The sequence below is a fragment of the Carcharodon carcharias genome, chromosome 27 (genome assembly GCF_017639515.1).
Source record: "Carcharodon carcharias isolate sCarCar2 chromosome 27, sCarCar2.pri, whole genome shotgun sequence".
Lineage (NCBI taxonomy): Eukaryota > Metazoa > Chordata > Chondrichthyes > Lamniformes > Lamnidae > Carcharodon > Carcharodon carcharias.
The window spans coordinates 15,832,952-15,847,958 of NC_054493.1; the positions used below are offsets into that span (position 1 = coordinate 15,832,952).

The 15,007-nt window shown below is 42.9% G+C and overlaps 1 long non-coding RNA gene and 2 other non-coding genes across 3 annotated transcripts; all 3 read right to left on the reverse strand.

The window, feature by feature from the left end:
- Positions 1-648: 648 nt before the first annotated feature.
- trnam-cau lies at positions 649-721 on the reverse strand. The gene has a single exon. It is a non-coding gene; the product is annotated as a tRNA-Met (tRNA).
- A 1,060-nt stretch (positions 722-1,781) lies between these two features.
- On the reverse strand, positions 1,782-1,854 carry trnav-cac. Its single transcript has one exon. It is a non-coding gene; the product is annotated as a tRNA-Val (tRNA).
- Positions 1,855-8,366: 6,512 nt separating this feature from the next.
- Positions 8,367-14,640, reverse strand: LOC121270641. The gene is made up of 3 exons (XR_005941591.1): positions 14,502-14,640; positions 12,175-12,290; positions 8,367-9,068 (listed from the first exon to the last, which is right to left on the reverse strand). It is a non-coding gene; the product is annotated as an uncharacterized LOC121270641 (long non-coding RNA).
- Positions 14,641-15,007: the final 367 nt, after the last annotated feature.

The window sequence follows — 15,007 nt, forward strand, 5'->3', positions numbered from 1 at the left end:
CAGGTTATTTGAATTTCAAAACGCAGAAGGCTCGTTCCAGCAAATGTCTCTGGCAGCAATGCTTTCTGCTCAGTCATTAAGAACAGCCTCTCCTCCTCAGCAGACGAAATTTAGCAAACTTTCCTTGGCAATTTTAAACGCTATTCAATATTCAGTATTAATATATTTGATATGGGTGCCCTTGGTTGGATTGAGAATCTCTGAAGGATACAACAACGTTGAATTGCAAACTTGACTGGCAAACAAAAGAATGCCAGACACCAGATAATGCATTTGACATGGGTCTTATTTGAAACGTAGCACAACAAGTCAGCATTTCAACAAAATCAGCAGGGAACAGGCTTGAGAATGATGCGTTAATTAGATCTGATCCCTCTTTTGTCTGTCTTTATGAGCACACATTACAATGAGACATCTTTGACATGGTGAGTAACAGTGTTAAGCTGCATCCAAAGACCCATTATTTTCTGCTGTTGACTGAACGAACTGTGAGCGCAGTGAAATACGAGCATCTATTTCCATTCAAAAGTGTCTTGAAATCTCAGCATTCATTTTATGACCTAGGTGAGAGCAAATGCAACATCAGAGATTCAGGTAAGCTTCAACGATGAAAATTATCCTCACCATTTAATGAGTAAGTTTTAATAATGTTTCTGCCCGGTTTCAAACCAGGGACCGTTCGCGTATGAGGTGAACGTGATAACCGCTGCACTACAGAAACAGCCATGGTTAACTAAGCCTGTCTGGAATGCTAAACTGCGCTGTAACGCAGCAGCAATCTGGGTCTCTGTTGCGGAGAAATGGAATGCAGTTGCTATTCTCAGGAACGCTGCAGTGAGACTGATGTAACAATGTAATCATAAAAGGGCCTCGCACCATGTATCCATGCAAAGGCATAAGAGGCCCTTGCACCATCCGACCTCTGTCCCCTTTTTGAACAAACTAATTAATCACAATTTCCTTCTCTCTTTTAATATACCTGTTTTTCCCTCCTTTCATTAAATTGCTCAATACCTTTTGAAAAAGTAGTTTCTGCAGAATCTATGCCTAATTTGCCTTAATTCACAAGGTTCACATGACGATTTGGACTTGGGTTCCTAATATACTTTATCATATGAACGTGATGTAATTATACAATTGATCTCATATCGAATTTGCGAAAGTATTATTTTTTCAACCATACTATTTTTACAATCTTATTACTTTTGCTCCACAGCCCTTCAATCGAGGGTGCGATATTACAGAGGAAAATGTTTGTTCCGGAGTTTAACAGGGCCCTGCCAAGTTAGTGTACTTCAATTGTTCGTTTACTTCATTTGGTTTGAAATAATTTTGTTTCTGGACCGGAAACTTACAGAGGATAACTATTTGTGTAACAAACAGGGCAGTGCTAAACTACCAAGCTGTTTGGAGGTTTCCAATGGTTGGACTGAGGGTCCATGTCACTTGTTGCAGGAAGACAACTGTTGTTTTCACCCTGGTGCCTCAGCTTGTTTTGAATTTCAAAATGTAGACGTGTCCGTCAAGCAAATGTTTCCGGGTGCAATGCTTTATGCTCAATCATTGGGAACGTCCGTCTTATCTTTGGGAGATGAAAGTGAACAAACTTTACTCATGAAATGTGCCATGAAATTTCAGCGTTTCTGATTTTGCTGCATTCACTTCAAGGCCCAGATAAGAGCAAAAGCACTATGCCTGAAGCATGCGCGATTGAGGTAACATTCAACAACAAACATGACATATGCAAATTTTCCTCTCTCAAAATCGGCGAGTTTGGATAATATTTCTGCCCGGTTTCAAACCAGGGACTTTTCGCGTGTGAAGCGAACGTGATAACCACTACACTACAGAAACATTGCCCAGTATGCTGTGCTGTCACACAGCAGCTCTCTGGCTCTTTGAATGGGAGAAATGGAACTCAGCTGCTTTAATTTGTAATGCTGCAGACTGGCTCATATAACAATGTCATCATAAAATGGCAAAACACCATGTTTCCATAGCATGGCCCTTCCATCATCCTGTCTCTTTTAAAAGAGCAAACGAATTAATCTCAGTTTCCTTCTCTCTGTTAGTGAACTTATTATTTTTCTACATATCAATGAATTGCATGATTCCCTTTTGAAAATGGAGTTTCTGCAGATTCCATGCCTAGTTTGCATTCATTAACAACATTTCCATCACCCAGTGTCATGAAGATTTAGACTTTGTTCCTTATTTAGCTACGCAAATGAACATTATTTACTTATCTCTTGATTTCGTATTGAACTGACGGAAGTGCTTATTTTTCTGATCAAACATCTCATTATTTCTGAGTTATTTACACAATCTAATTACATTTGCTATACAAGTCGTTAATTGAGGGTGTTATATCACAGAGGAAAATGATTGTTACATTTAAACAGAGCCCTCCCAGGACCACATACTGCAATAGGTCGTTTTGTTCTGTTGGTTTAATATAATTTTGTTCTGGGAATATAGTTTTACAGAATATACATTTTTCTTCAGGAAACAGGGCAGTGTTGATCTACCAGACTGTTTGGAGGATTCCAATGGTTAGACTGAGAGGTCATGTCACTTGTTAGAGGAAGGCAACTCTTAGTTTCCACCTGGTGCCTCAGTTTGTTTTGAGTTTCATAATGCAGAAGGCTCGGTCCAGCAAATGTCTCAGGCAGCAATGCTTTCTGCTCAGTCATTATTAACACCCTTCTCAACACACTTTACTCTGCATTGATTTTACGTTTTTCAACATTCAGTATTAATATATTTCTATTTGGTATTGATGTCCTCAGTTGACTTGAGATTCTCTGAAATGTACAATAACATCGAATTGCAAACTTGACTGGCAAGCAAAAGAAAGGTACTGCACTTGATATGGGTCTAATTTGAGATTTAGCACAACAGTCAGCATTTCAACAAAACAATCAAATAATTTTACAGAGGACAGGTTTGAGAATGATGCGTTAATTATTTTTGTTCCCCCTGTGAGCACACATTACTATAAGACATCTTTGACATGGTGAGTAACTGTTAATCTGCATCAAAAGACACATTAATTTCTGTTGTTGACTGAACGAACTGCTAATATGTGAGCGCAGTGAAATACAAACATCTGTTTCTACTCAAGTGTGTCATTTTGCTGCATTCATGTGATGTTATGACCTTGGTGCAACATAGGAGATTCAGGTAAATTTCAACGAGGCAAATTATCCTCATTATTTAATGAGGAAGTTCTAACAATGCTTTTGCCTGGTTTCAGACCGGGGACTTTTTGCGTGTTAGGTTACATTACAGAAACCGCCGTGGCTGCAGTGAGCCTGTGTGAAATGTTAAACTGTGCTCTTACGCAGCAGCACTCTGGGTCTCTGTTTCGGAGAAATGGAATTCAGCTGCTATTATGGGAACACTGCAGCAAGGCTGATATAACAATGGAATGATAAAATGGCCTCGCACCATGTATCCAAACAATGGCAAAAGAGGCCCTTCCATCATCCGATCTCAGACCCCTTTTTAAATGAGAAACTAATTAATCACAATTTGCTGCTCTCTCTTAATAAACCAGTCTTTTTTCCTCCCTTTCATTAAATTGCTGAATTCCCTTTTGAAAAAGCAGTTTCTGCAGAATCCATGCCTAGTTTCCCTTAATTCACAAGGTTCACATGACAATTTGGACTAATGTACTTTATCACATGAACTTGGTGTAATTATGCAATTGACCTCATATCAAATTCATGAAAATGTTATTTTTCTCTGATCAAACATTTCATTATATCCGAGTTGATTTATACAATCTTATTACTTTTGCTCCAGACCCCTTCAACCAAGGGTGCGATATTACTGAGGAAAATGTTTGTTCCGGAGTTTAACAGAGCTCTGCCAAGATCACGTGCTTCAATTGTTCGTTTCCTTCACTTGGTTTGGAATAATTTTGTTCCTGGACCGGGATCTTACAGAGGATAAATATTTATGTATCAAACAGGGCAGTGCTGAGCTACCAGAATGTTTGGAGGTTTCCAATGGTTGGACTGACCAGGAAACCTGACAAGTGAGCCTTCAAAATCACTGATGATCATCTCTTTACCTGTTACTGCCCTTCCATTCACTGGCACTGCTGACAGGTTTCTCACACAAAATGGTTTGTTTGGTTAACCTTTGGTCACCGGCCATTGAGCCCAGGCCGTGATGGAGAAAGCATTGACTCTGAACCACCCAGGGTCCACCAACACCAGCTCTGTGCTGCCCTGTCCATCATTCTTGTATCAGTTAATCTATCCTGCCTTGCTCTCTATCACAGACCTTCCCTTTTGTTCTTTTCATGGAGTGACTCCTGACTTTTCAATCAGAAAATGCTGAAAATAGCAGGCGGAGAGAGAAACAGAGTTAATGTTTTTTTCTTAGTCGTCCATGGGATGTGGGCACTTCTGGCTAAACCAGCATTTATTGTTCATCCTTAAATTGTCCATTTTTTCACGGGGCAGTTAAGAATCAGCTACATGTAGGCTAGTCCAGGTAAGGACAGCAGATTCCCTTCTCGAAAGGACATTAGTGAACCAGATGGGGTTTTACAGACTTATAATTCCAGATTTTTATTGAATTCAAATTTCACCATCTGCTGTGGTGGGACCACCAGAGCATTACCCTGGGTCTCTGGAATACCAGTCCGGTGAAAATACCACTGTGCTACATCAAAACTGGTAAATGTTAGCGATCTAACAGGTTTGAAAGATACAGAGGAGAGCAGGAAGAAACAAAAGGGAAGGTTTGTGATAAGTTGGTAGGAGCAGGAGAGATGGAGGGGGCAGCGGACTGGTATTGTCACTGGACTAGTACTCCAAAGGCCCAGGTTAGTGTTTGAATCCCACCATGGCAGGCGGTGAAATTTGACTTAAAAGTCTAAATGATGAAACCATCAATTGTCCTTAAAAAACCCACATTTCACAATTTTCCTTTCAGAAACCTGCTGTCCTTACCTGGTCTGTCTGACATGTGAGTCTGGACACACAGCAATGTGATTGACTCTGAAATGTCTCAGCAAGCCACTCAGTTCTCAGGAGCAATTAGGGATAGCCAATAAAATGCTGGCCCAGCCAGTACCGCCTACATCCCATGAATAAATTAAAAAAAACACAAGGGATGATGGTGCCATTCTGTCTCAATCAGTTCTCTCTGCTCTCACTTCTGTCCCACACTGAAAACTCTCAATCCTTCCCCTCTGTTACCTGGAACAAACTTTTCATTGAACAAGCCCACACAAGTCACACAAGAAAAGAAATCTTCACTGTGACTTGGATAATTTCAGTTGCAGTTCCCTAATTTCCCTCATGTAATCTTATGAATTAGACCATTTTCATCTGGATCCCATCGGATGTGGACCCGATGCTATCAGTCCTCCAGGAAGTGACTATTCTAATTCTGTGACTCTGAGCAGTTCTGTTGGTGCAGGGGCTTGAGTCGAACTTGCCACTTTTAAACTGTCATAAGAGCATAAGAAATAGGGACAGGACTAGGCCATTTGGTCCCTTGAGCCTGTTTCGCCATTCAATAAGATCATGGCTGATCATCTTGGTGTTTCAATTTCCGCATTCCCATCTAACCCTGATAACCTTTGATTGCCTTGCCTAACAAGAATCTATCTACCTCTGCCTTAAAAATACTCAATCGTCATTCATCACATATCAGACCCGCACCTACAAACTTCTGTCCCGCACTTCCAGTGAAGCAAAGGGCAGTTTGCACTCCAAGCCCAATAACTGTGATGTTATCTGATGGAGACAGACTCCCTTCCAATGCAGTGACACTACTGGAGGAATGGAAAGCTGGGGTTAACTCCTGAAAACAGCAGCAATGTTTAAAGTTAACAATATCCGAGTGGAGCTTGAACACAGGATCCTGAGATTAAGAAGCTGATGTCGCGCCGGCTTAAGCAGCCGGGCATGCATGAATCAGGCTTCATATCGCAAAATACAGGGAGACAAATGTTGGTTTCCAACCAGCGTCTCAGTTTGTTCTGAATTTCAAAGTGTAGAATGTAATTGACTTGATAGAAGTTTACAAAATTATGAGTGGCATGGACAGAGTAAATAGTCAGAAGCTTTTTCCCAGGGTGGAAAAGTCAATTACTAGGGGACAAAGATTTAAGGTGAGAAGAGAAAACTATAGAGATGCCGGGGCAAGTTTTTTACGCAAAGGGTAGTTAGTGTCTGAAATTCTCTGCCAGAAGCAGGTACGATAGTGGTGTTTAAGAAGCAGCTTGAAAAACACATGAATAGGATGGGAATAGAGGGATATGGACCCCGGAAGTGCAAAATGTTTTAGTTGACGGGCAATATGATCGGCACAGGCTTGGAGGGCTGAAGGGCCTTTTCCTGTGCTAACTTTTCTTTGTTCTTTGCTCTTGTTCTTTGTAATTGACCTACAAAAGCCCCAGGGTGCAATGCATTCCTCTCAATCATCAATAATATCATTCTCATGTTTCACTACATTGCTGCACCTCTTTCCAAACATTGCAATCCATTTTCAAGGCTTGTTTCAGGATTTCATATACAACATTGATATTTTAATGTTGGTGTGTAAAAATGTCAATCTGCTTCAACAACCCATACATTTCTGTTGCAGGCTGTAAGAAATGCTAATGTGTCGGCTGTGTGACAGTCAACACTTTCATCACTTTATGTGCTCTTAGTGCCATGCACTTACATCACTTCTCGTTTTGTGGACTGTATTTTAAGCGTTTGGTTAAAAAGGTTCTCAAGACATGAATAGTCTGTTGCAAATGTAAAAGGATTTTAGCCTCTTTCACAAAAGTGAAAACGTTCGTGCAGAATAAGTTTCCACAAGTTGTATCAGTTGAGGTTCTCAATTAAAGCTCAAGAAAGTTTCACTCACTCAAGTTTTCTGTGAACACTGCTTGTGGGTTGATTGATTGGAATATAACCTCCTTGTGTTTTCCTGAGTCTGTGCTCAGTGTATTTGGAGGTTTGGACCGGGTTGCAGTATCTTGCATCCCAGGGATGGGCAGTAACCTGTTGATTGAAGCTGCTATCGCTGCTTTCAGTTGGCAGCGGGTGATTGGAGTGTGCAGGGCAAAATCCTAAACAAAAACAAAAACAGAATTACCTGGAAAAACTCAGCAGGTCTGGCAGCATCGGCGGAGAAGAAAAGAGTTGACGTTTCGAGTCCTCATGACCTGCTGCTTGTCCCTGTCTCACTCACTGTGGAGCAGGGAAGACAGAATCATTGATGCGTTTGTTGCCCCATCTGAAACGTAGCTTTGACCAACTGTTAGTGATGGAGGTCATGCTGCAGGAGCCTTTAATAATCTTACACAAATCAACATCAATCAGCCAGAATGTGCAAGTTTGAGGGAGGCTTTCTGAGCCATCAGAACTGGAAATGGGAGCAAGTGGAAGATTCTGTCTAGTTTCAGTGTGTACAGACTGTAGCGGGGAAGAGCTAATATCACATGGCTGTTCTTATATTCAGTTAATATTTAACAATAAAGGTGAATCATTGCTCAGACTTAAATGCGTTTTGATAATGTTTCTGCCTGGTTTCAAACTGGGGGCCCAGGAACTCTAGTTCCTATTTATTATGATTGATAATCACTGTCTATCGATAAACCTGTAGCAGACCGATATACTCTGCATTTTAATTGGATGTGTGCACCGCTATAAGCTGGGTTGTGGACTGTAATGTCTTCACTCTTCTCTGGTGATTTTCTCCAGAAAGGCTAGTGTGGATAGAATCACTTGGTCTGCAAGATACGGTCACTGTGAGGATGATAATGGAACAATTTTGTGCCAAAGTTCAGTGACACCCGATCACTTACCAAGTGATTATGTAAAAATCTAATTCAAATAATCACAGCCACTGCTGGTGAGGGAGGGAAGTAGCAGAGGCAGCTGATCGGATTGTCTCAAACTTAGTGACAAAGAAGCTCCATGAGCTCCACACACTTGTTGTTGGAGGTGAGGGTGGAGGAGATAGGGGAGGGAGAGCACTTCAAAATGAACTAACTTAGGTTTGAGATATTAAAAAGACTCAAGACACTGTATATTTAACACAAAGCTGATCTATTTGACCTTTATCTACAATATCAGCCCAAATAACTGGGCTGGAGTTTATTATCATCAGAAAACAGACCCCAATCCTGGATATGTTTAACAGCAAAATCCAATAATTGTCATTACTTGTGAACTTGCTGGTGTCTCTGCAGTGTAGATAAAACAGCAAACCCCTTCCCACATTCAGAGCATGTAAATGGTCTCTCCCCAGTGTGAACTCGCTGGTGTGTCAGCAGGTTGGATGACCGGGTAAAACCTTTCCCACATTCAGAGCATGTAAATGGTCTCTCCCCAGCATGAGCTCGCTGGTGTCTCAACAGGTTGGATGACTGAGTGAATCCTTTCCCACACACAGAGCAGGTGAACGGCCTGTCCCCAGTGTGGCTGTTCTTGTGTACAGTGAGTTGAGACAACCACCTGAATCCAGTCCCGCAGAGAGAGCACCTGAATGGTCTCTCGTCAGTGTGAACACGTTGATGGCGCATCAGTTCCGTGGAACCTCTATAGTACTTCCCGCAGTCCGGACATTTAAAAGGTCTCTCGTCAGTGTGAACTCGCTGGTGGGTCCGCAGGTTGGATGACTGAAGGAATCCCTTCCCACACTTAGAGCAGGTGAATGGCCTCTCCCCAGTGTGAACTCGCTGATGTATCAGCAGATAGGATGAACTCGTGAATCCCTTCCCACACTTGGAGCAGATGAATGTTTTCTCCCCAGTGTGAGTGCGGCAATGACGTTCCAGGTGAGACGAGGATTTGAATCCCTTTCCACATTGCCATGGTTTTATCCTGTTGTGATGGCATTTATGTTCTGACAGGCCAGAAGATTGGTTGAAACCTTGTCCACACACAGAACACGAGTACAGTTTCTCCTCACTGTGAGCGGTGTTTTTTCCTTCCATGTTCAAAATTCAGTGATATTGAGGTTACGATAAATTGGGTGACTCTGTCAGATTCTGATGTGATGTTTAGTTTGAGTTGCCTGACTGCAAATCCTCCCCTTCTAATACCCTGTGAAATTGATTTAAAACAAAGTGAGTGAGAGAGAACCTACAAAAATACAAAGGCAGGTTGTGAAACTGAGCAGAATGAATCTGGTAATTTATGGACTGGCACCAGGGAAAAGTGACCATGAAAACTGCTGGATTGCCATAAAAACCCAACTGGTTCATTAATGTCCTTCAGAGAAGGGAATCTGTTACGTGGTCTATGCCCACTCAGGACTCTGTCCACAAATTTCAAAATTGTGCCTGAACACTAAGGTCTGGATCATTTATATGTATCAGGAACAGCATGGGTCCGAACACTGACTCCTAGGGAACCCCACTCTTAACCTTCGTCCAGTCTGAAAAACATCCATTAACCATGACTCTCTGTTTCCAGTCAGCCAATATTGTACCCATGTCGCTTCTGTCCCTTTTATTCTATGAGATATAAGTCTGTTGCATGGCACTTTATCTAATGCCATTTGGAAGTCCAGGCACACCACTTTAACAGCATTAGAAAGAACAAAGAAAAGAACAAAGAAAAGTACAGCACAGGAACAGGCCCTTTGGCCCTCCAAGCCTGCGCCAAACATATTGCCCATCAACTAAAACATTTTGCACTTCCGGGGTCCGTATCCCTCTATTCCCATCCTATTCATGTATTTGTCAAGCTGCCTCTTAAACACCACTATCGTACCTGCTTCCACCACCTCCTCTGGCAGCGAATTCCAGACACTCACTACCCTCTGCATAAAAAACTTGCCCCACACAACTCGTTTATAGTTTTATCCTCTCACCTTAAATATATGTCCCCTACTAATTGACTCTTCCACCCTGGGAAAAAGCTTCTGACTATCTACTCTGTCCATGCCACTCATAATTTTGTTAACTTCTATCAAATCGCCCATCAACCTCTGCCGCTCTAGTGAGAACAATCCGAGTTTCTCCAACCTCTCCTCATAGCTAATAACCTCCAGACCAGGCAGCATCCTGGTAAATCTCCTCTGCACCCTCTCCAACGCCTCCATATCCTTCTGGTAATGTGGCGACCAGAATTGCACACAATATTCCAAGTGTGGCCTAACCAATGTTCCATACAGCTGCAGCATGACTTCCCAGCTTTTATACTCAATAACCCTGCCAATGAAGGCAAGCATGCCATATGCCTTCCTGACTACTTTATCCACCTGCGTTGCCACTTTCAGTGACCTGTGGACCTGTACACCCAGATCCCTCTGCTCGTCAATGCACTTAAGGGTTCTGCCATTTACTGTATAATTCCTGCCTGTATTAGACCTTCCAAAATGCATTACCTCGCATTTGTCCGGATTAAACTCCAGCTGCCATTTCTCCGCCCAAGTCTCCAAACAATCTATATCCCATTGTATCCTTTGACAATCCTCTTCACTATCTGCAACTCCTCAACCTTAGTGTCATCTGCAAACTTACTAATTAGCCAGTTACATTTTCCTCCAAATCATTTATGGATACATTACCCTGAACAACGCTCTCTGTTACCTCATCAAAAAGCTTAAGCAACTTAGTTAAACACAATTTTCCCTTAACAAATCCATGCTGGCTTTCCTTAATTAACCGACATTTGCTCAAGTGACTATTAAGTTTGTCCTGAATTATCATTTCTGGAAGCTTCCCCAGCACCGAGATTAAACTGACTGGTCTGTAACTGTTGGGTTTATCTTTGCACCTTTTTTTGAACAAAGATATAACGTTTGCAATTTTCCAGTCCCTGTGTCAGCAACTCTGAATCTCAGGAAGGCTGGAAAATTATGGCCAGCACTTCCACAATTTCCACTCTCATTTCCCCTCAGTATCCCTGGATGCATCTCATCCAGTCCTGGGGTTTTGTCAACTTTATCAGACAGCCTATCCAATATCTCCTCCTTATCAGTTTTAAACCCCACAAGGGTGTGAATTATCTCCGCTTTCACAATCACCTGTGCAGCATATTTTCCCTTGGTAAAGGCAAATGCAAAATATTCATTTAATACCTCAACCATGACCCCTGTCTCCATGCCTAAATCACCTCTTTGGTCTCTAATTGCCTCCACTCCTCCTTTTACCACTCTTTTACTATTTACGTGCCCATGGAAAACTTATTGATTTATTTCCATGTTTGCTTTCAGTCTCTTTTCATGCTCTCTTTGCTTTTCTTATTTGGTTTTCCAAATCCGTCTGAACCTTCTCTATTCAGCTTGGTTCTTGGTTTTATTATCCAGCTAATATGTGTCATAAGCACACTTTTTCTCCTTTATCTCAATCTCTATCTCTTTCCTCATCGAGGGGGCTGTGGATTTGTTTACCCTACCTTTCCCCTTCATGGGAATACATCTTTACTGTGTCAGAACTCTCTCTTCTTTGAAGGCAGTGCATTGTTCAGTTACAGTTTCACCTGCCAACTTTTGATTCATAAGACCATAAGAGGTAGGAGCAGAAGTAGTCCATTCGGCCCATCGAATCTGCTCGAGGTCATGGCTGATCTGATAATCTTCAACTCCACTTTCCTGCATAGCCCATGATCCCTTAAATGTTAAAAATTTGTCAATCTCAGCCTTGAATATACTTAACGACCCAACCTCTACAGCCCTCTGCAGTAAAGAATTCCAGATTCACTACCCACTGAGAGAAGAAATTCTTCATTGTCTTAAATGGGTGACCCTTTACTCTGAGATTATGCCCCCTGTTCCTAGACTCTCCCATTCAGCATCTAACCCGTCAAGACCCCTAAGAAGCTTATATATTTCAATAAGATCGCCTCTCACACTTCTAAACTCCAATGAGCACAGGCCCAGCCCACTCAACCTCTCCTCATAAGAAAATTCCTCCATACCCGGGATCCACCTTGACAGCCTTCTCTGGACTGCCTCCAATGCCAGCATATCTTTGCTTAGAGAAGGGGACCAGAACTGTTCACAGTATTCTAGGTGTGGTCCAACTAGTGCCTTATATAGTTTGAGCAAGAACTCCCAATTTTTAAACTCCAGTCCCTTTGAAATTCCAACTTACCTGGGTCAGATCCATTCTTACCCCATTGAAGTTGGCTTTCCCCCAGTTAATTATTCTTACCCTTACTTGAAATCTTTGCACACAGGTAGAACAGATAAGTTATTTACCTTCCACGTTAAAAGTTTGATGATCTTCAGGTCCTGACGAATCAAATGACTCTGTCATATCTTGATGTGATGTTTGGTTTGATATTCCCGTCCGTCAATCCTCTGCCTCTAATACCCTGGAAAAGAAATTTCCAAAATCCATGACTGTCAGTCCAGGAGAGACATTGAGAGGAAAAATACATTTCTCTTGGTTTGAGTTTGGTGTGTGTAAATCCTCCTCTTTTAACCCCCTGTAAAAAGAGTTTTCAAAATCCATCCCTGTCAGTCCAGGATAGACATTCACAATATTCTCTCCTCCTGCTGACAGGGAAAGGGACGAACGCACATGTGGGGGTGGGGGGTGGGGGCATTTTAGTGATAGCAACCATAACATGGTACAATTTAAGCTTGTTTTGGACAAAGAAATAGACAAGTTGCAAAAAAAATGTTTTGAATTGGGGGAGAGCAGATTTTAGTAAAAGAAGGCAGGATCTGGCCAAGGTAGACAAGGAATAGCTACTTGTGGGGAAATCTACAGAAGAGCAGTGGGGGGCGTTTGAAAAGGAAAATGGGAAAGGTACAGGCTCAACATGTTCCCTCTAGGGTGATAGGAAGGAGTAACAAGCCCAGAGAACCATGGATGACCAGAGATATTCAGGATACGATGAGAAGGAAAAGAGAGGCTTTTAGCAAGTACAAGGGAAGCAAATCAGTGGAGGCATTAGTGGAATAAAGAAAGTGCAGGGCGGAGCTTAATCACAGAATCACAAAGTGCAGAAGAGGGCCTTCGGCCCATCGAGTCAGCGCCAACACGTGAGAAACACCTGACTACCTAATCCCATTTACCAGCACTTGTCCCATAGCCTTGAATGTTATGATGTGCCAAGTGCTCATCCATTTTAAAGGATGTGAGGCAACTCGCCTCCACCACCCTCCCAGGCAGTGCATTCCAGACTGTCACTCTGGCTCCACCCATAGATTTCTCCCTTGGTCCATAATGGGCCCAACCCTTTTCCTGGTTATCCTCTTCCTATTGATATACTTATGGAATATCTTCCCTGCCTTTCCAGCTAGAGCTTTTTCATACCCAGTTTGCTCTCCTAATTGCTTTGGGAGTGTCTTGGGCTACAGGAAGATATAGACGGGATGGTCAAATGGGCAGAAAGTGGCAGATGGAATTTAACCCTGAGAAATGTGAGGTGATACACTTTGGAAGGAATAATTTGACAAGGAAGTATTCAATAAGCGGCATGACACTAGAAAGTCCTAAGGAACAAAAGGGCCTTGGCACGTGTTCATAGATCTCTGAAGGTGGAGGGGCATGTCAGTGGGGTGGTAAAAAAGGCAGATGGGGCATTTGCCTTTTTCAATTAAGGCATAAATTACAAAAGTAGGGAGGTTTTGTTGGAGTTGTGTAGAACCTTAGTGAGGCCACAGCTGGAGTACTGTATGCAGTTCTGGTCGCCACATTATAGGAAGGATGTGATTGCACTGGAGGGGATGCAGAGGAGATTCACCAGCATGTTGCCTGGGATGAAACATTTAAGTTATGAAGAGAGGTTGGATAAACTTGGGTTGTTTTCATTGGAGCAGAGAAAACTGAGGGGCGACCTGATCAAGATGTACAAGATTATGAGGGGCATGGTCAGGGTGGATAGGGAGCTGCTGTTCCCCTTAGTTGACGGATCAGTAATGAGGGGACACAAGTTCAAGGTGAGGGGCAGGAGGTTTAAGGGTATGTGAGGAAAAAGGTTTTTACCCAGAGGGTGGTGACGGTCTGGAATGTGCTGCCTGGGAAGGTGGTGGAGACGGGATGCCTCAAATCCTTTAAAAGCTAGAAATCTCTTCTTGGGCCTCCACCAATCACTGGCCCCTGTCGAGCTCTCCTGCCCACCCCCTTCTACCAGCTTAGATTTCATCCCATTTCTATATGTCTTAATTCTGATGAAGGGTCATACAGACTCGAAATGTCAACTGTATCCCTCTCCGCAGAGTTTTTCCAGGTATTTTTGTTTTTGTTCTAGATTTCCAGCATCCACCGTATTTTGCTTTTATCCTTTAAAAAGTACCTGGGTGAGCACTTGGCACGTCATAACATTCAAGGCTACGGGCCGAGTGCTGGTAAATGGGATTAGGTAGGTGGGTAGATCAGGTGCTTCTCACGTGTCTGTGCAGACTCGATGGACCGATGGGCCGAAGGGCCTCTTCTGCTCCGTGTGATTCTGACTCCAGCCGCACGTTTCCCACTGGAAAGATGGCGGCGGCGCATGCGCCCTGCTGCACATTGTCCCCTATACAAATGGCGGCCGTTTACTTGGGGCTCTCTCCGAAGGCAAAGCGGGCCCCACCTGTCGCCGCCTCGTTCGATGCAACCGCAGGACCGGTAGCTTCTTATTCACGGTTTCAGACCTCTACTGGTGTTTATGAAGATCCCCGCCATCTCCGCCGCGTCCATTCCTCCCCACTCACCGGCTCCCTCCACTCGCCTGTTCCCGATATTTCTCAATCCTTCCGTCAGCTCCGGACTCTGGACTGCGCATGCTCCGATTTGAGCTCACATTGCGCATGTTCGTGTCGCTGCCCGGTACCGCCCCTGCGCAAGGATCTTCACTAATGGCCGGGCCGGCAACGCCCACATCCCTTGAATGAATTAAAAAAATAGGGTCCATTCCGTCCCGCGGCGAATGCTGGGTAAATATGCTGCCATTGAAATGTGATTTTGTTCAGCAGAAAATTATGTTTTGTGACCCGATGCTGATTGGAACCACAGATCCAAGATATAAAATTATCATAAAAGCAAAATTCTGCAGATGCCAAAAATCTGAAACAAAAACATAAAATGCTGGAAAAACTC